The sequence below is a fragment of the Pelodiscus sinensis genome, chromosome 12, assembly GCF_052426305.1.
Source record: "Pelodiscus sinensis isolate ZL-2025 chromosome 12, ASM5242630v1, whole genome shotgun sequence".
Classification (NCBI taxonomy): Eukaryota; Metazoa; Chordata; order Testudines; family Trionychidae; genus Pelodiscus; species Pelodiscus sinensis.
Genome location: NC_143063.1, coordinates 32,050,281 through 32,074,437, shown reverse-complemented (window position 1 = coordinate 32,074,437; position 24,157 = coordinate 32,050,281). Strand labels below are relative to the sequence as shown.

The window sequence follows — 24,157 nt, the reverse complement described above, 5'->3', positions numbered from 1 at the left end:
TGTCACCTACAAAGGACGGGTCAGGTTTGGGAATCTCCCTAACATCCTCAGCCGTGAAGACTGAAGCAAAGAATTCATTTAGTTTCTCCACAATGACTTTATCATCTTTAAGTGCTCCTTTTGTATCTTGATCATTCAGGGGTCCCACTGGTTGTTTAGCAGGCTTCCTGCTTCTAATGTACTTAAACATTTTATTACTTTTTGAGTTTTTGGCTAGCTGTTCTTCAAACTCCTTTTTGGCTTTTCTTATTACATTTTTACACTTAATTTGGCAGTGTTTATGCTCCTTTCTATTTACCTCACTAGGATTTGACTTCCACTTTTTAAAGGATGTCTTTTTCTCTCTCTCTGCTTCTTTTACATGGTTGTTAAGCCACAGTGGCTCTTTTTTAGTTCCTCTACTCTGTTTTTTTTAATTTGGGGTATACATTTAAGTTGGGACTCTATTATGGTATCTTTGAAAAGTGTCCATGCAGCTTGCAGGGATTTTACTTTAGTCACTGTACCTTTTAATTTCTGTTTAACTAACCTGTTTGGACAAGATCCTGCACACCACTCAGGACTAAATTGAGAATTGCCTCTCCCCTTGTGGGTTCCTGTACCAGCTGCTCCAAGAAGCAGTCATTTAAGGTATCAAGAAATTTTGTCTCTGCATCTCGTCCTGAGGTGACATGTACCCAGTCAATATGGGGATAGTTGAAATCCCCCACTATTATTGAGTTCTTTATTTTGATAGCCTTTCTAATCTTCCTTAGCATTTCATAGTCACTATTAATGTCCTGGTCAGGTGGTCGATAATAGATCCCTACTGTTATATTCTTATTAGAGCAGGGAATTACTATCCATAAATGATTCTATGGAACATGTTGATTCATTTACGATTTTTACTTCATTTGATTCTAAATTTTCTTTCACATATAGTGCCACTCCCCCACCCACACAACCAATTCTGTCCTTCCAATATATTTTGTACCCCGGAATGATTGTGTCCCATTGATTGTTCTAATTTCACCAGGTTTCTGTGATGCCTATTATATTAGTATCCTCCTTTAACATGAGGCACTCTAATTCACCCATCTTATTTTTTAGACTTCTAGCATTTGTGTACAAGCAGTTTAAAAACTTGTCACTGTTTATTTGTTTGCCCTTTTCTGATGTGTCAGATTCTTTTTTATGTGAATGTTTTTTGTCTGATCTGGCCCATACTTTATCCTCTCCTCCTGACTAAAACCTAGTGAATCTCTATCAATAGACTCTCCTCTAAGAGAAGTCTCTGTCCGATCCACGTGATCCTCTGCACCAATCGGCTTTCCCCCAATCTCTTAGTTTAAAAACTGCTCTGTGACCTTTTTAATGTTAAGTGCCAGCAGTCTGGATCCACTATGGTTTAAATGGAGCCCATCCTTCCTGTATCGGCTCCCCCTATCCCAAAAGTTTCCCCAGTTCCTTGTAAATCTAAACTCCTCCACCCTGCACCATCGTCTCATCCACACATTGAGACTCTGAAGTTCTGCCTGCCTACCTGGCCCTGCGCGGGGAACTGGAAGCATTTCTGAGAATGCCACCATAGAGGTCCTAGATTTCAGTATCTTTCCTAGCAGCCTAAATTTGGCCTCCAAGATGTCTCTGCTACCCTTCCCTATGTCATTGTACCTACATGTACCACGACCACCTGCTCCTCCCCAGCACTACACATAAGTCTATCTAGATGCCTCGAAAGATCTGCAACCTTCGCACCAGGCAGGCAAGTCACCATACAGTTCTCCCGGTCATCGCAAACCCAGCTATCTATATTTCTAATGATCAAATCTCCCATTACTAACAATTGCCTTTTCCTACTGACTGGAGTTCCCTCCCCCGGAGAGGTAACCTCAATGTGAGAGGATACCCCAACATCTGGAAGGAGGGTCCCAACTATGGGAAGGTTTCCCTGTGCTCCCGTTGACTGCTCTTCTTCCTTGAGCCTTTCATCCTCCTGATCAGCGCAGAGCTGTCTGACCAGCGGTGGGACAATTCTACAATGTCCCAGAAAGCCTCATCTACGTACCTCTCTGCCTCCCTCAGCTCCTTCAGTTCAGCCACACTGGCCTCCAAAGCCAGTACGCAGTCTCTGAAGGCCAGGAGCTCCTTGCACGGAATGCACACATACGCCACTCGCCCATAGGACAGGTAATCATACATGCTACACTGAGTGCAATAAACAGGATAGCCCCCACTCTGCTGCTGGGCTTCTGCCTGAATTCTCTCCTTCAGCTACCTAGGTTATTGATAGGGTTTCTAGTTAAATCAGGAAGTTCTGATTAAACCTTTAAACTAAACTAAACTAGTATCACATGTTATACTGACATTTGCTAAAGTTCAAAGAGAAGGCTGGTCAAAGTGAGCACAGTGTAAACAAACATGTTGAACCACTGAGGATAACTGAAGGTTTGGGTCCAACCGTGACATTAAATAGCAATAAGAATAACACGTCAAATCTGAAGAGTCTGCTAAACTAAAAACAGAACAGTCTGCCAGGAGGTGGCCCGATCTTGCATTATTAATACATAATATTGACCAACATTACTGTAAATAGCTGCCTCACAATTGATAGTCATTTGAATTATTAACTTCAAAGGAAAAGAGAGCTTTTATGAATCTTCAATTTATTCATGAGCATTAATATCAAGTTTTTGCAACTAAATGTGAGCTGTTAATTGGCTAAATTTGAAACTTTAAGTTTCCTTGAACAGCCTGAGACATCATGATTTATATAACTGTAGTCCAAAGAGAGATACAAGAGCCTTTTAAAAATACTTCCAAGGGTTATAATAAATGTATTTTACAATATTTTCTATATAGTTTACAGTACATGATTCCATGCCATTCTAACCCCATTCCTAAAGTACAAACTGTACATAATTATGTCACAGTAACCAAAAAAAATTGGTTAGGAGCTAAACTGGGTCAGACTGATCATTACAACTGGCAACTATTCTACAGCATATGGGGTCTTTTTGTTCTGCTGACAACCTGCATTTCCCCCAAGTATTCATCTCAACAAGCTCAAAAGGAAATCACCACCTTATACAAAATTGGGGAAAAATCATGTGGCAAATGAGACACTTAGGATGATGAATTGTGCAAAAAATATGTTCAATTCCTAATTATGATGGATAAGACACTACTAAAACTTTTGAGCATTTATAACCTGTAGAACGCACTTTATTATTCAATATAGAAGAAAGGGCGTTTACCCGTGATACACATTCTTACAATGTGTATGTATTCCTCTATAAATGGACTGAAAGCAAAATCATGTGTCGTCGTTTCAACAAAATTTTATAGTAACTTGGAATTATGCAAGTTTTCTTGAAGTGGCTCACCGCTGAAGTTTCTTGGGTCTGTGAAAATCTGAGTCTCCATATTCTCAGTTCCAGTGCGTGGTCTAAAGCAGTCAGGTTCAGTGGTTAAAGAGTCCTTCTGAGCTCCTGCACCTTTGGGCTGGACCTCAGTCACTTTGGAGATGATGCATGTGCAAACTGGTCAGCACGAAAAACCGCAAGAGGCTTGCATATGTTCAGTAAGCATAGAATCTTTCCAGATTTTAGCTTCTGAAAGTCAGATGTCGCTAACGAGCGCATGGAAACAGCATGGTTTAAACAAAGGTTTAAAAGTTGGCCAAATTGGGCAGTTTTTCATAGGAATGGCAAACGGCACAAAAAAGACTTTTCCCACCAAATTTCAAGTTTGTTCTCTAAAGCATGGGGTATTAGAGCTATTCAAAGAAAAAGGTCACCAGATTTTTTTTTCCAAAGTTGGCAAAAATGTATGTTTCCCCCAATCATGTTTTCAGAAACAGATGAACCATTTTGCCTGAAATTTCAAAAATAAAATAAAATTCAGCCCAAGTTAAACACCTGATATGAAAAAATTCAGTCCAAACTGTTAAAGATAGCAAAGTTAAAGGCAACTGAAAAACAGGGTTGTATAAGAGGAAATGTCAGACAACTTATTTAATAATAATAAGTGCAAGCAGCTCAACTTGCAATAAGGAAACCAGGAATAGAAAAATGTCTCTGTACACTTAATTTTACAGAGAAGTTATTGGAGAATAAAAATGTAAGGATTAAGCTACAAAGAAAATAGAGAGGAATTTTTTAAAGGAAAGTACGTTATTAGGCAGAGGGCTCTTTCAAGCTTCCCTTACCCCCTACAGGCAGAAATTCTGTGTTTTTCAGTAGAGGGCCAGACGATTTTGAAGTTATGTTAGTCTATGACTGCCAGACTGGCTGAATAGAGTATAACACTGTCTAATACTAAGACTGGATGTTGCAGTAAAACTGTGGCTTTCCATCTGTTTTACAGTGGATTTCAATATATATTGTAAAATGCTGGAATCTCAGCATAGAAGTAAGCAATCCTTTGCAAACAAGTCAAATGTTCTATGGCCAAGTCAACTGATTATATTTGCATCACTCATGCATACACACATTTTAAATACAGTCATTTACTGTATCTTAAGTGAAATAATAAAGCCTTTAGCAACAGACATCAAACTTGAATGGGAGCTTTTTGAAGATTACTGGTGGCATATCTTCATATCAATGATAACATTTGCTGCATGTTTTATTTTTGAGTATTGAACTTAAGCACTAAAAATAAAGACTGGTTCTGTAATGAAAACAGACAAAATTTAAAAAACGAGTTTTCCTGTTTATCTAAATGCACCACAGAAAGCCTTATTGTGTGGTTCAATGACATAATTGCACATGATTTCAGAAAAACCACAAAATGGTCAGCATTTTTTCTGCCTGAAAAATACCCACAACATTTTAGTAAAACTGTCACACTACCAAGACATTTTTTACTTCCAGGCTGTTTAGATTAGTGGTACAATACATACAGTATACAAAGAATAAATTGCTTTTACAAAACTTTAGAAAAATCTGAAAAAATTAATAATTTTCTTTCATTCAAATATAGTCATATAGTTTCCAATGGTCCTAACTCAATGTATGCAATCAAGTCTCATTCCTTGTAAAGCCCATGCATTTCCCACTTCTAAAACAGCTGGCACAAATATAAATATTTTGGACTATCAGACTTTTACATAGTACAGTTAACTTCCGATAATCCGTCATCTTTAGGACCCAGGGGGTGCCGGATTATCAGATAAGCTGGAGTATCGGAAGGGGGGGCTATGAGGGGTCTGGGGTGGGGTGGATGCCACTCCAGACCCCTCATAGCCCCCCCTTCCGATAGTCCGGCTCTGCCCCAGGCGTCCCTCATTCAGCCGCTGCTGGTCAGTTTCAGCAGCGACTGAATCAGGGATGCCTGCAGCAGAGCAGCTGGAGTGCTGCTGGGTTGGTCCAGTAGCGCCGACCCTTGGCGCTGCGAGACCAGCCCAGCAGCACCCCAGCTGCTCTTGGGGACGCCTGGCGCAGAGCAGCTGGGGTGCTGCCGGGTTGGGCCATCAGATGCCGGACCATCGGAGTTTTACTGTACTGCTTCTCCAGCAAAAATACACCTTTTACCCTAAGCAGGATGATTGATTTCCTACTCTGCATCACTAAAAACTCGGTTATAACATGACTGCAAAAAAACTAACTCTAAAGTGGGATTCTATTCCTAAACCTGGAAGCATTAGGAGAATGGTCTTTAACAAAAAAGAGACGGTTCAGCAAGCACTAGTAAGTTGGTATCTTAAATTAACTAACTGTATTCAAGGAACACAAAATAAAATAGTGAGAAAGGCCAAGGAAACCAAAACCAGAACCCTGAATTAAACCATCTCTGATTTTTTGGGGGGGGGCGGGGGGGGGAGGGTGGTAAAAGTAATGCCATTAAATCTTAATCTCCAGAGCCTAACCACATGCTTACAATTTTGTTGCCAAGCTTGCTCTATAAAGTGTCACACTTTCTAGTTTCACTTTGGATGTGATAACTGTAAAATTTCCATCATGCAAGGTTATGGAAATCTTGTGAGTTTAGCTGAACTAGTAACATTTCCACAATAGGCAGAAATTCTCAAAAACAGGTTCCAAGATTTGGGCACTGCCAATTCCAACCCCCTTCTCCTGGGTCAGCTTTAAACCTACCTCCAAAAGTTATCTAGAAATGGACTTTATCCATCCATCTCTTTACAAACCTCTTACAGGAAGGCTAATATTTTCAATATTAGGGGCATACACTTCTTAGGCCAGACCAGTATTCTAGAGAGCACCATGGGGAAGGGACGTATGTCAGAAGCTTTCAGTTTTAACAGGGGTTTTTAAAACAATTTGTAGAAGGAAGTAGCTTTTTGTCAATATCAGTCAGTGTATCTTATTTCCAAATATATCGTGTGATGCTGTTGCAAAAAAAGCAAATATGATTCTAGGTTGTATCAACAGGTGTGTTGTAAGCAAAACTCGTGAAGTCATTCTGCCGCTCTACTCTGCACTAGTTAGGCCTCAGCTGGAGTACTGTGTCCAGTTCTGGGCGCCACATTTCAAGAAAGATGTGGAGAAATTGGAAAGGGTACAGAGAAGAGCGACAAGAATGATTAAAGGTTTAGAGAACATGACCTATGAAGCCAGGCTTCATGAACTGGGCTTGTTTAGTTTGGAAAAAAGAAGATTAAGGGGGGACATGATAGCGGTTTTCAAATATCTATAAGGGTGTCACAAGGAGGAAGGAGAAAATTTGTTCCTCTTGGTTACTGAGGACAGGACAAGGAGTATTGGGCTTAAAGTGCAGCAGGGGAGGTTTAGATTGGACATTAGGAAAAAATTCCTAACTGTCAGGGTGGTCAAATATTGGAATAAATTGCCAAGGGAGGTGGTGGAATCTCCCTCTCTGGAGATATTTAAGAACAGGTTAGCTAGACATCTGTCAGGGATGGTGTAGATGGAGCTTGGTCCTGCCATGAGGGCGGGGAGCTGGACTCAATGACTTCTCGAGGTCCCTTCCAGTCCTATTATTCTATGATTCTATGATTACAAAGGAGGATAGCTAGTCTGGTAACAATGTCACACTGTCTTATGCAGCACTAGAGTTTACAAGAGAGGTTATTTGGAAAGGTCAAGTTCAACTACTACCTAGGTCAGTAGTCCCCAGTGCGGTGCCTGCGGGTGCCATGGCACCCGCCAGGGCATTTATGTGCACCCGCCTAGTGACCAGGGCCGGCCTGAGCCATTCTCGCACCCCAGACCCCGGCACATATGTGGCCCCCGCCCTGGGCGTGTGGCGCATGCGTGATGCCGCCCCCGGTCGCGTGGCACATGTGCGGCCCCAGGCGCGCGGCGCATGTGCGGTGACGCCCCTAGGCATGTGGCATATGTGAGGCCCCGCCCCCGGGTGCCTGGCATCCTCAAAAAGTTGGGGACCACTGACCTAGGTCCTTTACATAAAAGAGCTTAAAAAAACAGCCGCCTTGTAAACTGTATGTGAATGAAGGTGATATTTTAATAACACTGGTGTTTTGCTAAAGTAGATTAGCAGAAGTCTCTCCTACTGTGCACTTTAGTAACACTAGAAAAATCTATGTGCAACTTGTGAATTCCGGTTAGTTTTATGAATTTGCTGTATCATTGAATGCCTCAATGTGTAGTGACTCAACCATGGATGGAAAGTGCTCCTGACAGGTGCCAACCCCTGCTCTCCCTCAAGAACCTACAAAACAAAACTATTAGCCTTAATATCTGGGCTCTGGATAAACAATGTGTACGCTAAAAGCAGGGTGCTTGAGCTGGAAGAAAGAGTTCTAACCAGAAACAACAAGGAGTCCAGTGGCACTTTAAAGACTTACAAATGTATTAGGTTATTAGATCATATGCCTTTGAGTGCTACAACTCACGTCCTTAGATGAGAAAGAGAAAGAAGGGGTAGCATACAAGGATGCATTCCAAAAAGGTCATGAAAAGACACTGCTGGAGCCTACTCAGCAGGGGGTAAAAGTAACAAATTTCTTACAGGTACTGTCGTATTACAATTGACTTCCTTAGGGGGGCCTTAATCGCAGGGGGTGGGTTGTGATACAGCAATACCTGTAAGAAATTTAAGTGTGGGGTGGCGTGCAGGAGGGCTCAGGGCAGAGAGTTGGGGGATGCAGGAGTCAAGGGTGGGTTGTATGAGGGGCTCAGGACAGGGGAATTGGATGTATGAGGGGCACAGAGTTGGGGTGTATGGGGAAATGCAGGACTGTTATGGCAGGGGGCTGGAATGTATGAGGGGCTCAGGGCATAAGGCTGGGAAATATGAGGTACAGGAGTGCTAGAGAAGGGGGCTGGGGATGTGAGGGTGCAGGAGTCAGGGTTGGGGTGCATAAGGTTCTTACCAGAGTGGTGCACCAGGGAGCATTACCTTACTTTCGCCTGTTACTCAGGCTGGCACGTACCTTATCCATTGCGCCACTGGATGGGCCCCCCAACCTCCCTACCTTCAGGGCCCCTCTTATCCCTCCTGTGTTCCAAGGGTGCCAGCTCTGTCCCTCAGGAAACTGGTGGTGGTTGACTCAGGGACGGCAAGCGGGACTCCAACTGTCAGCCACCACCAGCCTCATGCTCAATAACCACTAAGTTTCCCCAGCCCTACCCTCCAAGGAAGTTTAAAGCACACGGCTTTAACCTGATGGGACCCCAAACACAGCAGACTGAGGACAGTCTGGCTGAGGGAGCTTTGCTGGGGGCTGTGACAGACATTTACCCAAGTATCTTATTTTAACCGAATTGATTTGAGATGAATTAAAAAAAGATTCTTGACAGAGGAGAAGATATAGTACTTAAACAAATGTAAAATCACCAATACAACTGAAAAGGGGAAAAAAGTGCCCAGGTGCAGTAATAATTTAGCTCCTGTTAAAAAGTGCTCTGTATACTGTTTGGAAGTATCTCAATTCTGAGTTTCCTAGTTCTCTCTTCACCGGAAGACTTGTTCCATTTTAAATACTATTCATAAAACAGTATTTTGCGATAAGGAAATATTTAATTTCCCTAGTGGCCTAATGTCAGGGAAGTTTTTAAAAGTACAGACACAGCTGTTTCCTTCCTTTATCAGGAACTCAAATAACTTCCCTAACCTTTTGGCATGTTCATTATTCTAAGTACATTATTGTACATTATGCTAAGTAAATCCTTTAACATAATACATAGTAAGCTCGCATTTTTCACATTACAACTCTCTGCCATAGGCCATTTGCAGCACAGGCAACGCATAAAGAACCTCTGGTGCCCTTGGGGCTCAGGGAAGCACAATGCCCCTGCAGCTGGCTACTTTGAGTAGCATACTGGAGCATGGAAGAGACAGCCTACCTGATGGACCTGCTGGGCTGCTGGCAGAGAGCTGCCTAGGTAAGCACTTCCCTGCCAGAGCCTGCACCTGGCACCCCAGCCCTCTTCCTCCCCTCTCCAACTCTCTGCTCCCCAACCCCAGGTCTGCATCCCTGCTCCCGCCCCCTCTCTTTCATCCAAATCCTCTTCTAAGCCACATACCCTCTTTCCACCCTAATCCCCTATCTCAAGCTCCCTTCTACACCCAACCTCCATCCCAGACATACATCTCCTCCATTAATATCATGGAAAAGTGTGGTCCTTGGCCAATCATCAAATTCTTGGAGTGACTCCCCATCAAAAGGGGAGTTGCCTGCCCCTTCCCTAGGCTGATGAAGAATATGAAAGTAATAGTGCAGACTCAGCCTTTCAATAAGAAGAGATTGCAAGGTACTCTATTCTTCGATGTCAACTGCCAACCAACAGTACTGGGTTTCAAAGGAGCTACTTGCATGCCAGATTTATTAAGGTTAAGAGGGTATGATAACACTTGACCACACAAAGGAGAGTGAAAAAATTGCTGACTGGTACAAGACTGAATTAAAAACAAGTTGCCATTTACACTCTCTCAGGCCACATCTCTGCTTACCGGAGGATCGACACTCTGGCGATTGATCTTCCCAGGTTTGATTCAGTGGGTCTAATAAAGACCTTCTAAGCTGAATGCTGAGGGCACCCGTCAATGTCAGTACTCCTCACTGATGCAGAGTAAGGAAAGTCAATGGGAGCGTTTCTCCTGTCGACCTCCTACTGTGGAGACTGAGCCAGGCTTGGCTTAAAGTATGTTGACCCCAAGTACGTTATTTACATAGCTGGAGTTATGTACCTTAAGATAACCTTCCCCCCTGTAGTGTAGACCTGGCCTCAGTATCAGGGAATTTTATCAGCTGCCTGTCTTTACATCATCTATATTAAGCAGAAAAGACATGTAGCTTCCAGGAATAAACTGCAAGTATGACCCCTGATGATGATTAATAGAGTTTATAAGCTTCAGAAAATAATCTGGATGTCTGAACGAAAGCCCCAAGACATCCATGGCAATCTTTAATCAGATCTAAAACGGAAACATTTTAAAATCTAAATGTTCTTCTTAACTGGCAAATTAGATTATAGCACTATAACTTCATTTATATTATGAACTGTTGCTTCCACTCTATTTTATCGTTTAATTTAGAACCCTTTTATAACAATATCGTTTTCTTCATATGTTAAAAAACAAAGGCATCCACACAATAGAGTTTTTCCATTGGATACTGATAAAGTCAAATGCTTTAAAATAGTGAAATAAGCTCATCCTCAATATTTCTGTGGAGGGTTTACTCAAGTTCATGATGCAATAAAATTCCAACTCAAGTTTAGTACAGAACATTCAAAAAGCAACATAGGTCAAGCCTTTCACAGGAATCAGTGCTGCATACGCAGTAAGTGCATTCCATCTCCTTTTCCATACCCACAACCTCAACATAAAGCTCTCTTCACAGCATCACAATTTTAACTCTGCAGAATGCACTTTTTTCTTTTCAAAATTATTAGACCAATAGTTTAATATCCAGATTTGACTTACAGGTTAAGAAAGGGAAATTCAAAAGGGCTGCGGAGCTCAAAAGATTACTACAGTAGACTTCCAATAATCCGGAACCTATGGGACCTAGGTGGTGCCGGATTATCAGATATGCCGGAGTATCAGGAGGTACTATAAAATGGTTATGTATATACTGTATACAGTATATACTGTATATAAAGTGTTCTTAACCCTTTTTATTGTACATACTGTATACAGTATACTGTAATGTTTTAGTTTTTTTAAGCCTTTTTTACCCTTTTCGTTCAGTTCAGCTGCTGCTGCTACCTTGTGACTCGTTTTTTGCCGAAGCTCACTCACTAGGCTCTTGCCATTTTGATGCCAGACTATCAGGAGTGCCGGACTACTGGATACCGGACTATTGGAGTTTTACTGTAAATGGGTACTACAGCCATCTACCTCTAGGTCACCAGGCTGCAGCAATCAAAAATTGTAACTACCTAAGATAATTTTAGTAGGCAAGAGACTGATCAAAAGTCCAGTAAAATCAAAGGAAGTCTTTGAATTTTCTTCAATGTGCTTTGGAAATAATTAACTGCCTGTATCACAGAAATGGCTATCTCCACCTGTAATTAATACATAAAAATTAAATAAATTTGTTCGGGAATTATACTGCAAGTTTTTGAATTTCTTTCTTGGGAAAATATACAGAAACAAAAATTAACTTTGGGCCACAAAGAGCAAGAATTGAATGAGCATAATTACCACTGCTTTCAATGTACTGTGTGAGAGGAGGGGTATTAAGTATTTTCTCCAAAGCTGCCATTTCTAATGGTTAAGAAAACATACTTATTACTTTTATAATTTCAAATATTCTAGTTAATCTCTAGAATGAAAGATACACACAGATTGTAAGAAATATTTCTTCTGATCACACTTTAAAAAGTACATAAAATATGAACATTACCACTATCTGACCTCGTTATATTTTCTTATTACAGGTCCAATAAATGCAAAACATGAACATTGTAAAACAAAAATTAGTAATGAGAAACAGACTGATTTTGGCAACTAATGTACTTACTACATTAGTTAACCTCATACAAAGTCTTTTATTTTTTATTTGTTTTAGAGTTTACACCAGTTTGTTAAGAACCACACTACAATGACTTACATCATACAAATCTGGAGGGAAAATTAATAAGATAATCTAAAAAGAAAATTATGCCATCTGGATGGCACCCTTCAAAGTTATGAGGCACACAAACTTTGTTACATCATCCCACAGACTGTATCAGAATCATGCCAATGGAAGATGTGTGAGCACATGCACACACAGAGCATCAATTGGCCTTCTCTAAACTAAAGGAAGCACAAAGTATAAATCAGTTCTAGCAAGCCCAGACTGATAAACTTTTTATGATTTACCAATGCCTCTCACACCAAGTCAGGACTGTGCCAATGCAAAGCAATGGAAAGCGGGAGACACGTATCTGAACATGCATTGTTCCCATTGGAGAAAATCTCATCAACTACCAACCCCAACTCACACCCCCAAAAACTGATCATCACAGTAAGGACCATTAGCACACTGCACTCCTATCTGTTTGGGCATTTCTTAATTTTTTATTTTTATATATATATATATGCCCCCATGCTTTATGAAAATTGGCTTATTAATATGAATATGTATAGCTCAAAGACATGTTAAGCAAAATGCACTGTGACATTTTTAAATTTCCAATCTGCTGAATGTGTATATTCTATTTCTGTGCATGTATCATTCTTGTATGTGAAGTTAGAAATATGAAGTGTGAATCTGTTTATAGTTCTAAATGTGCTGAGGGCCATCAGTGATATTTCCAGAAACATAACAGTCAGTACTCTAACTAAGGATGCGAATGAACAACTAGTCGCTCCCCACACACACCCTTTCGCTCACTATCAGAAAGAGGTAGCAAGATGGGGAAAAAAGAGGGGATGCTTCAAAGTGGCAGCGCCACATGGAGCCTGGGGCCAGACTCCCTAGCTCCATGCAGCACTGCCGCTTTGCAATGCTGCATGCAGCCCAGGGCCAGCTGGGGATTCCCCATGGCACCCCCAGCTGACCCTGGGCTCCACACAGCGTGGCCACTTTGAAATGCCATGGGGAGCACAGGGCCAGCAAGTCCCCCGCATAGGCTTATCGGACAGTTGACTCGATTAGTCACTTCCCCACTACCCTTGCTGCCTTTATCAGAGACACAGAGCAAGGGGGGGGGGGGAGCAGGAGTCGATGCTGGGGGTAGATGGCTTAAAAGCCAGTTCTCCCCAGCACTGTCTCTGAGGGCAGGGTAGGGGTGCAGCGGGGAACTGATAGTGCTTCCGCTTTGAAATGAAGCAAGAAAAGGGCTCTTGCTACATTTCAAAAGCAAAGCACACACAGGGAACACATGGCCAGTGAGGGACTGCTTGAGTCCCCCACTGGCCCTGTACTCCCCGCAGGACTTGCACCGGCTCTTGCAACATTTCAAAAGTGGAGTTGCCCTTATTGACTAATTGAATAGTCAATGCAAATTGCATCGACTACTCAATTACAGGCAGTCCCCGGGTTACATGGATCTGACTTACATCGGATCCCTACTTACAAATGGGGTGAGGCAACCCCACACTAGCTGCTTCCCCCCAGCAGACCAGGGAGACGCGAAGCTAGCGCCCCCCCCCCCCAGCAGACCAGGGAGACGCGGAGCAGCTTTTCTCAGCAGACACCTCAGCTTGAGAATAAAGGACTGAGGGAAGTGAGGTGTGGGAGAATAAAACTGAGCTCTGGAGAAATGTTTGGCTAGAGTTTCCCCTACAATATGTACCAGTTCCGACTTACATACAAATTCAACTTAAGAACAAACCTACAGTCCCTATCTTGTACGTAACCCGGGGACTGCCTGTAGTTGATTACTCTAAATTTAACATCCTTAATCTACACTATAGGCAGTTATTTCTACACAATGTCAAAATAATGTCGAGCTGGAAGTCTTCTTACTCTGACTCCTGTAACCCTCACTTTATAAGGAGAAAGGGAAGTCGGAGGAAGAGTGCTCTAACTTGGACTTCCTGCTGTGCAGACAGTGCCAAAAGCCAAAATAAGTTATTTCGACTTAAGCTATGCAATTGATGTAGCTCAAGTTGCGTAGCTTATTTTGGCTTTAGCTCTACTGTATAGACATGCCCTAAGGCAGAAGGGGAGAGGGGTTACATCTGTGAGCCCCACACAGCACTGACAGCCAGCAAGCGATAAGTAACAGTGTCTACAAAAACACTGCATCACCCTAACTATATAAACCTATGTATTAATGCCTTTCATAGAGGAGGAGTTATTAAGTCAATGTAATGGGCAACTTACATAGGAAGGAGCACTGCTGTAGTCTGGACAACTTTCAGAGTTAGGTTAACATAAGCTGATATACCACAACACAGCTCTGTAGCACAGACTGGGTCTGAGTTTAATCTGACAGAGAGGCCTTCTTCTCCATTCAGACACACAGACAATCTTCTGCCAAGCCAGAGACTCAGCTCTGCTGAAGGACTAGATGGATGGGATCCTTCTAGGGTTTCCACAGGACTAACGGAGCTACTGGTAAAGCCTTTTGACTTTTATTCCTTTATATTTTTTTCCTGTATGTTTTTGTCCTTAAATAAATGGATCTGCTTTGGTAAAGTGATGTGCTGGCACACCTGGTTCACAATGCTTACAGAGAAAGCTAAGCTTGAATTCTTGGTCAGATGGGCTGGAAGAGTCAGAGTGAATTACAAGAAAGCTATAAACTAATCCCCCAGTCAGAAGGGAGAGAAATGAGGGGCCTTGCCCAGGGACAGGTGACAGCTATTTTGTTTTACAACATAGATTTTTATTATTTACATCAATGCACATTTTCTGTTTAATCAGGGATAAAAAGGTTTATTTAAAAACAAAATGTAAAAGCTTTGCAAGTCACTTCTCATCTGAAATATGACAGTGTGAGCTCATCGGTTAACCTTCGCAGTTATACATAAGGCACTTCACTCTCCTCCCCGTCCCCCCATGCCTCCCCGCTGCTACCTCTGTGTTAAGACAGCTGTCCATGAGCACTGGTTTCCACCTCTCCCCCTCCCCCAACACATACCTTTGATACTGAGGCAACAGCACATGGGGAAAGTGGGCAGCAGGTGAGCTGGTACATGCAGGGAATTGGCTTAAAAAGCCAGCTCCCGGTGCGCAATGGCTCCCATGGAGCTGCTTCCCCTTTTCCCCCCACCCACCCACATGTAAACATGTAACAGCTGAAATTTTCAGCTGTTACACGTTTACCAAAAGCCTCACATTTTAACATCCCTATTCTCAACAAACCAAAGGACACTATTAAAATATCATTTAAAATTTAACAGAATCGCTTTATATCCTTTAGAAGTTCTGGTTAAGATTAGTCATGAGTAAGTATCAAGCATCCATCTTACCAAAGCTATATTAAGAAAGGAATTTTAATGGATAAACAACCAAGAACATAATGTAGACCAAAAATGAATCCATTAGAGCAAGAATTTTAACAATAAAAAGGAAATGGTGCAAAATGTACTTGTAATCCCAAGCATCCTAAAATTGCAATCTGATGGTCCTCTCAGATACCAAGCCTTAAAAGGCTAAATGAGTCTAGACATATTGGTAAAACAGAACACTTAAAAAATAGATGTAGGCCACAACATTAAAGAGCACTGCCAGTTGTGAAGGGAAAGCTTAAGGGCTTCAAGTTTGCGTTGCCACTTACACAGCTGTACAAAAGAATTACTTCGGATAAGAAAGCACTATATGACAGGAAAGAATCTTATCTTGTAGTAGGTCAATTGCAGTACTGCCAACTCCTGATTTTATCATTAGTCTCACGATATTTGCTGTTTGTCTTAAAGCCTCAGCTCCAGAAGGCATTTGTTAGGAGGTAAGAAACTCAGATTTCACTTACAAAATATAAAAGTAAGCTTTTTACTCACAGGGTTGCATAGAAAAGCTTGAAAATGTGGCCCAAATACACATAAAGATTTAAAAAACAGAAGATAAAAATCCAAAACATTTTTTAAGTCTCTTGGACTGGTCTTGGACCCATCTTATTTAACATTTTTATTCATGATCTTGACACAAAAAGTAGGAGTGTGCGAATAAAATTTGTGGACAACAAAGTTGGGTGGTATTGCCACTACTGAGGAGGACCAGTACCATACCAGAAAATCTGCGTGACATTAAACACTGGAGTATAGAAATGAGATGAAATTTAATACTGCAAAGTCATGAATTTAGGGACTCACATCAATGTTACAGAGGAGGAGGAAGACTTGGCTATCTTGGTTGATCGCAAGATGACTATGAGCGGCCAATGTGACGCTGCCATGAAAAAGGCTAACGCACACCCAGGATGCATCAGGCAAAATATCTGCAGTAAAGACCATTATACAAAGCATTGGCAAGACCTCATCTAGAAAAGTGAGAGCAATTCTGGTCTTCCATGTTTAAGAAAGATGACTTCCAACTGAAACGGCTGCAGAAAAGGGTTACTAGGACGATCAGTGCAACAGACAACTTAATCTACCTTATGAGAGGATAGCCAAAAAGCTTGACTTGTTTAGCCTAAGCCAGGGATTCTCAAACTTTGTGATACTGCGACTCCCCTCTCAGTTGCTCGCACTCCCCCTCTAAGTTGCTGCAACCCTCCTCTAAGTTGCTCGTGAGCCCCCGGGGGGGTCGGGACCCACAGTTTGAGAAACGCGGGCCTAAACAAATGGAGGCTGAGGAGACACACAATTACTATATGTACTCATTAATAAGCCAAAGTTCTTTGGTAAAAAAGTGATGCATCAAAGAGCAGGAAGGGCTTATCAACAGGTCTACACTGTTATTGTAGGTCAGAAGTTGGTAAACTTCAATGCCCAGCTCACCAATGCAAGCCACTGGCTCGCTGGGACATGTTATGAACCTGGAGCATCCGCAGGCATGGAGCCCCTCAGCTCCCAGCGGCTGCGATTCACCATTCACAGCCAACGAGATTGGTGGGAAGTGGTGGCCAACATGTCCTTCAGCCCACACTGCTTCTCACGCCTCCCACTGGCTGGAAACAGCAAATTTCAGCCACTGAAAGAAGCTTGAAATCTCTGAATTATGCTTTGAGGACTTTAGTAACTCAGCCAGAGGTTATGGATCTATTTCAAGAGTGGGTGGCTGAGTGTCCTTGGCCTGCCACGTGCAGGAGATCAGATAGATGATCATGATCTTCTGAGCTTAAAATCTATGATTTGAAAAGTGGGTGGCTCCTGTTGGGATATGTAAAAACAGCGGTCTGGGATAGTGTTAAGGGGTCAGCCATAGCAGGCATTGCCCTTTAAACATGTTTTTCCTCTTTGTCCTGGCAGCCTTGAAAGATGGCTGCACTGAACAGTGTCTTGTTTTGCCTTTGCACTTGTTCTGTAAAAACACTTTCAGAGTCAGAGTTCTTTCCCCCTCCCTATAAGCTGCTGATTAAGATAGTATGTGATGCTGATTTAACTAAAAAGCAGTAAACAACAAACAGGGGCAAGTATAACTGTATTAGTCACCTAATTAATATTCACTGTATGGGAGTTAACATTACACAATATGGCATTTGTACAAAAAGTACCAATAAATATTGATAACTAGAAGACTTACCCAGCATTGCCAGGGTCCTTTAAAGCAGGGGCCTGCTGGTGGTGTGGTGGGTGCAAGAGTCATGGCAGGGTTTTGGGGATATTGAGCAGGAGGTTGAGGGTATGTGGGGGTTGCAAGAGTGAGGGCTGGGAGATGAGAAGGAGCTCAGGTCAGGCTTCTTCCCCCCCCCCAGTGCTGCAGTCAACAACCAGGGGGAGGAAGGGTTTGGGGCAGGGGGCTACTTACCCTGTCTGGTGGCAAGCAAGATGGCGAAGCGCCAGCCCTGCTGGCCATTCTCTTGATGGTGCGGCTAATGCCAATGGCCACTCTACGTATAGCTCTCCCCTGCACTCACTGTCCCCAGTGGTCTCTCTTAGTATTGTGTCCCTCCTCTCTCTGCCCCCTCCCCTTCCATGTTATGGGAAACAATCCCACTCTCAGCACTTCCCATTTCCTTTGGCACAACCAATCCCTGACTTTGCTTTAAGTTAGGATAAAAGGAAGCTGAATACCAAATTTGGTGGTCCTAACTCTTACTGTTAAGGAGGAATTTCTGAACAGACTCAGACAGATTTCTAAAATATATAGACAGATAATTCAAATTTGCAGATAGGCAAAGAAAGAAAAATGCTGCTTGAGAAATTATTAAGAGTTTGGGAAAGAAAAGAGCAGCAAGCACTCGAGTAACAACAGACTTGAGATAAGTTCAGTAAACGTCAGAAGAACTACAAGCCCTTGAACACTGATCAGATGTAAAAAAAAGCATAAATCTAGTTTCCTCTTTCCTCATGACCAGATCAGTTATTGGTATCAAAATACTTATTTTTACATGTTGGGAGAACAGACTTTACACTTCCCTACAGAATTTTAGTCTGAGGTTTTGATCTATAGTTTTTTTAAGAATTTGAAAATCAACACAACTTTTATGTTAGTTATCTTCTCACCTGATTATTGCAGCTTACAAATATTCAAGAATAAATGAAATTTCTAGTATGAAAGAGCTTCTAGCTGGTTCATAAAATAGTATGCCACTAGAGAAACTTCCAAAACATGAGGGAACAGTTTACACAAAACAGTCTAATTTTCTAGCACTGTAAACTTGACAGCATATAACAGAAACATTACTGAAATAACCATAGAAGCATTACCTCATGCAATCCCAGATATAGGTACAGAATGTATTCTCATATATTGAATAAATGGTCACTATGCTTTAAGATGTTCCTTAATGAAGGATACTAAACAAAATTAAGTTAACCTTCAATTTAGACTAAAGTTTAGCTCAATTGCCATACATACTTTATATTTCAGATATGTACAACTTCCCATACAAGCTCTGGCATCTGGATATCAATTCATAATAAAAAAGTTATTTTGAATACACATTAGAAGCTATTGGTAAAACCTTACGGTTGTAATGATTACTTTTTTTAAAAAACCCAAGCATTAGACGCACGGGGCATTCAGAGGATTAAACCTAGCAGAAATATTTGACAAAGGACATAAGGTACTAAAACAAACTTAACTCTGCCCTATTACGGTGTCCTGATGATAAAGAATCTTCGAGACATTTTTATCCATAAACTGCTTCAGCCAATCCATTTCTCTTCATCCTATGTTACAGCTTTACACATAGCTGTATTATGGTTGGATACACTCCTGCTTTTGTTCAGTTGTATTTTATTAATGTAAGTGATTAGACAAATAGTATATGGAAGGTCATTAGTCTACTGGCTTTATTAAAACTCTATAACTAAATCCAGTAGGCACTGAGTGAAAAGAGCAAATGTTTGTGTGTTGTCAATGTTGTCATTTAAATGGCATGATAAATACAAATCTGTAGCAGCTTTACTGAATAATGTCCAAATTTAAAATTCATCCTTCAGAGACAAAAGACTTCTAGAAGCATTTATTTTAAAAGATGTTAAAGAGAAATGAACCAATAACAAGTCACTATGAATACTGAAACTTCCAGACTTAAGATGTTTATCAGTTTTTCACTTTAAAGATTTTTGGATGAAGAGTTTTTTCTAAAACATCTCACAATATAGAAGTCTAATCCAGCAAACACTGAATGCATGAGTAAGAGTTGTTAAAATGAGACCCTAGTCAACAAAGAAAAGAAACACCAAAGACAAATGTAACTAGTTATGGTTGCATAGTTACTGTCCATCTCCATGCCTTCAAGTCTCTGCACTCAACTCAAATTTTCTTCAGTTTTACCTCCTCCCCATTTTTTTTTAAAGTTATCAATATGTACTTTCAGCCTTATTTCAATTTGATATTTTTGCTTGAGAGTTTACTTAGTTTTCCAGGAGTGGTGGCTTTCATCTAAAAATAAGTCAACTACAGAATATATATTTATATATGGCTTAACAGCGCAAACACTTCTATCTTCTATATTCTTGCAAGTCAAAAGGACAAAAGTTGAGTGACAGAACTCAAGAAATCTGGATACAGTAATTAAGCTTCTTCTATTTACACCAAAAGGGAAACAACTTCATATATATATAAATGAACACAGACATTCCGGGGCCAAAACCTACAAAACTTCTGAGTGGAACTTCTACAGATGTCAAAGGGAGTGCCATTTTTGTAGTAAAAGGCAATATTTGGTTCTTGATTTTGAACACTTATCAGACATGTGAATATTAAATACTCAAGGTAAAAGGAGGTTTAAAATGTTCTCTCCCTTTCAGATTATATTTCAAAATCATCTTTAATGCAAAAAAAAAAAAAAAAAAAAAAGCCCTCTTACCAGGGAAACCAGTTTATGGGAGCTGAGAGATTTTGCTGGGGGAGGGGGCAGTGCAGCAAAATTTCTTAACTCCCATTGGCTGGTTTCTGGCCAATAAGAGCAGTGAGATTTTACTTTAGGCCAGGGAAGTGCAAAAGTCTTTCTCTCCCTCCCTACTTCCTCCCAGCAGCGCAGAGAGCCAGGTCCACAGCCAGCCAGCAGTCTAGGGCTACTGGGGAGGGGAGGAGCCTGCCTGAAAGGGCTGCTGGCTGGGAGCTACTTAGATAAGTGCCTCCCAGCCAAGGCCTGCCTTAAGCACCCCCACTACCTGCCATCCTCCAACTCCCTCCCAGACCATGCACCCCTTCATACATCTTTCCCCAAGCCAGAATCCTCTCCTCCACTCATACTCCCCTTCTGGACCCTGCACTCCAATCCTCTGCCTCAGGTCACAATCCAAACCCTCTGTACCCCCCTCCTCCCTCCTGCCCCAGGTCACAACTCCCCCCTCCCTGCACCTTCTCTATCTCTCTCCCCCAGGCTAGAATCCTTTTCTGCACCCATACCCCCTACCAGACTCTGTACCCAATCCCTTGCCCCAAGTCACACTCACAACCCTCTCCTTCATCCAAACTCCCTCTCAGACCCCACACCCTTCTCCTGCACCCTAGTCCCCTACTCCAAGCTCCCTTCCGCACCCAACCTCCATCCAAGACCCCACACTCCCTCCACAGAAAAGCGTGTACCGTGACCACTTAGGGGTCCATGCCAAGATTTTGGCATGGACCCCTATCAAAAATTATTGCCCACCCCTGCTCTAATCTAAGCCCCTTGATTAGACAAAGAAGTGGAACCATATAAATTCCACATCCTCTACCCTGCAGCTCCAGAGTTAATTCAAAGGGTCTGAATCCAATTCAAAGATTCATTCCTGATAGCTAAAGGTCTTCAAGGTCTTGGCTACTACCTCACAACTTCATAGCTTATTATTACTTCCCCTGCAGTCATGTGCTTGCTCATCCTCTCTCAATATTTTATCAGTTTGCCTCTTTTCCAAATCCTTGTTTTTGCAAAACTGTTACCAAGCATCCTGTTTTCTTGCAGGCAGTTACATTCAAAAGTATGTGAAATTAACATCCACAAAATAAATTAGAAACTGGGTATTCTCTCTAGTTTTTATTGTTAAGTTTAAGATGCATATGCTGATGGATTTTTAAATACCCTATTTTGATAGTTGCTCTCTGTTCCTGAAACCATATTTCAGCCTTAGTACCATTCCATTAAAAATATTAGTGTGTGACTTTTGGATCTCATTTTAGGGGTATTTGTTGTTTCTAAATAGAATGTGCTTAACTTAAGATGATAAATAGAAATAAGGGAAACCTACAGATTTGCAATTGGAACTGGAAGACTTTTCAGACACATGGTTTCTACAGTTTTCTTCAGAATCTTTCAGCATTATTCTTGTATGTAAAATGGAATAAAGTAATTTCCAGAGAGATCACTTCAAAGTAATAGTAATTATCGGTACAAGAAAATATACACAATTTGTCTATCTAGATGCCTCTTTATTGCTAATCCACCTCATTCACTAAGGAACAATATTAAACATTAACCCTGACACACTGCATTAGTACCAGAAATACCTCCACTCAATTTTGAAGATTGCAGCATTAGAGGCAACTGACTTCACTTGCTATATGAAAAACTCAAAAGTTAGTCATTTTATTATCAGAATATCAAAAGAGAAAGTTCAGTCCCCTGTTCAGCTATAGTATCAATAGCTGCTATTATGGTGTGACAGTAAGTCCATAATTCAGTTTCCATTGTGTGTCTAATTCTACCTCTGCAAATAAAATCCATGCAAAGTTTTATTGACCAAAAATTATTAGTTAAGATCCACAACTGAGCTTGATATTTTTAAAAGAAATTTTGAAGTGCACTGGACACAACTTAGAACATTGAGAGTCGACTTGTTCCATTCTACCTGCTGCTATGCACAAAGAAAAAGGGGGGTGGAAGGATTGGAGAAGAGATATAAAACCTACAATAAATCTCTAGTCCTTTTCCTTATGTAGATTTCAACCTATAACTAAGTCACTAACAAGGCTCAGCAACAAAAAAGAATTTTTCCACCAGAAGACTCACAAAGAGGACCAAGAAACTTTTCAGAATACAGTCACACTTCAACCACACAATTCACTATGCTAACATCCATTAATCCTAGTAGTAAAAACAGAATATAATAGCAACCTCAGCCACCAAAAAGAGTTTCTTCATAGATGTAGGATTTAAAACTGAGTTAACTTAGATAGACATTTAATATACAGTAGAGTGGAGGACATACTCCAAAAACTGACTGAATATTTTACAGCCAAAGGCTGGCATTATTTATTCTCTATTGTTGCTAGGTGGCGAGAAAGTCTGGCAAAGCAGAAAGAGAAACTCATTCACTCTACTGCATTCAGAGATCACTACTTTCCAAAAGCTTCTTTTTTCTAGCTGTTTCTTTCAGGAGCTTTTCAAGCAATATAATTAAAAAAAAAACAACAAAGAGTTATTTTGTCATTACTTCTCCTCGAATAACTGCTATGGTAAGTATGAACATAAAAATTTTACTGTATATTAAAGTGGGCTAAAAACCTTAAAAAGAAGGGAGGTTTCCCTAAGAGGAAAGTGTTAAAATAATTTTAAAGAAATGATAGATATGATTTATCCCAGTAGAATTACTAAATGTGTAGAAAAAGTCTACTGAAATATCACCTCAAAGAGACTATTTCTAAGACTGATGCCACAAATGCAACCTATATTTAGGATAGGTGCTATACGTGCATATCCTATACTAAACAAATAAAATATAAGCTGTAGGGACTCATGAAGTACAGGCAGTCCCCGACTTACGCGGATCCGACTTACGGCCGGAGCAAAGCCTCAGAAGCGGGGGACCCCGCCGCTGCTGCGGGTTTGCTCGCGGTGTCCCTCGTCTGCTGGGGACGGTCCCCAGCAGACCAGGGGCACCGCGAGCAAAGCGGTTCCGCGCCAGAGCAAAGCCTCAGAGGCGAGGCACGCCCCGCTGCCGCTTTGCTCCGTGTCCCTGGTCTGCTGGGGGGGCGCAGCTAGTGTGCCCCCCCCCAGCAGACCAGGCTTTTGTTGCGGACCCTGGGGCAGAACAGCTGGGGCGCTGCCGGTTGGTCCCGCAGCGCCGCTTTGGGCACTACTGGACCAACCCGGCAGCACCCCAGCTGCTCTGCCCCAGGCGTCCTGATTCAGCCACTGCTGGTCAGTTTCAGCAGCGGCTGAATCAGGACTCCGGGGGCAGAGCAGCTGGGGTGCTGCTGGGTTGGTCCAGTAGCGCCAAGGAGCGAGGAGCGGTGCTACTGGAGCAACCCAGCAGCACCCCAGCTGCTCTGCCCCCGACGTCCCCACGTCAGCCGTTGCTGAAACTGACCAGCGCTGACTACAGGAAGCCAGAGGCACAGTTGCTCTGCCCCGGGCTTCCTGGAATCAGCTGCTGATCAGTTTCAGCAGCAGCTGACTTGGGGTTCTTAAGTTGAATCTGTATGTAAGTCAGAACTGGCGGTCAGTTTCAGCAGTGGCTGAATCTGGACGCCAGTTCCGACTTACATAGAGATTCAACTTAAGAACAAACCTACAGTCCCTATCTTGTACGTAACCCGGGGACTGCCTGTAGTGATTACAGAACCACAAGAGGCACTTGGGTATTCTTTTGAAGTATCAACAAAGAACAATATTAATAGTTACCTTACTTTGCATCAAATCCGATAGCAACTTTCATCTAGCAAGCATCTCAGACTATACAGTCTATTCCTTTAGTAGAGTTATCACCATATTTATGTACAAAACTATCTATTTATTGGTAATTAATTTGTAAGACAGTAATTATAATCTTTATGTTTCTTCATCACTACTTTCAATGGCCATTACTA

At 41.7% G+C, this 24,157-nt stretch overlaps 1 protein-coding gene across 1 annotated transcript in view; it reads right to left on the bottom strand.

The window, feature by feature from the left end:
* CMTM4 (CKLF like MARVEL transmembrane domain containing 4) overlaps window positions 1-24,157 on the bottom strand; it is a 72,386-nt gene that overhangs the window by 39,371 nt on the left and 8,858 nt on the right. The window lies entirely within an intron of this gene.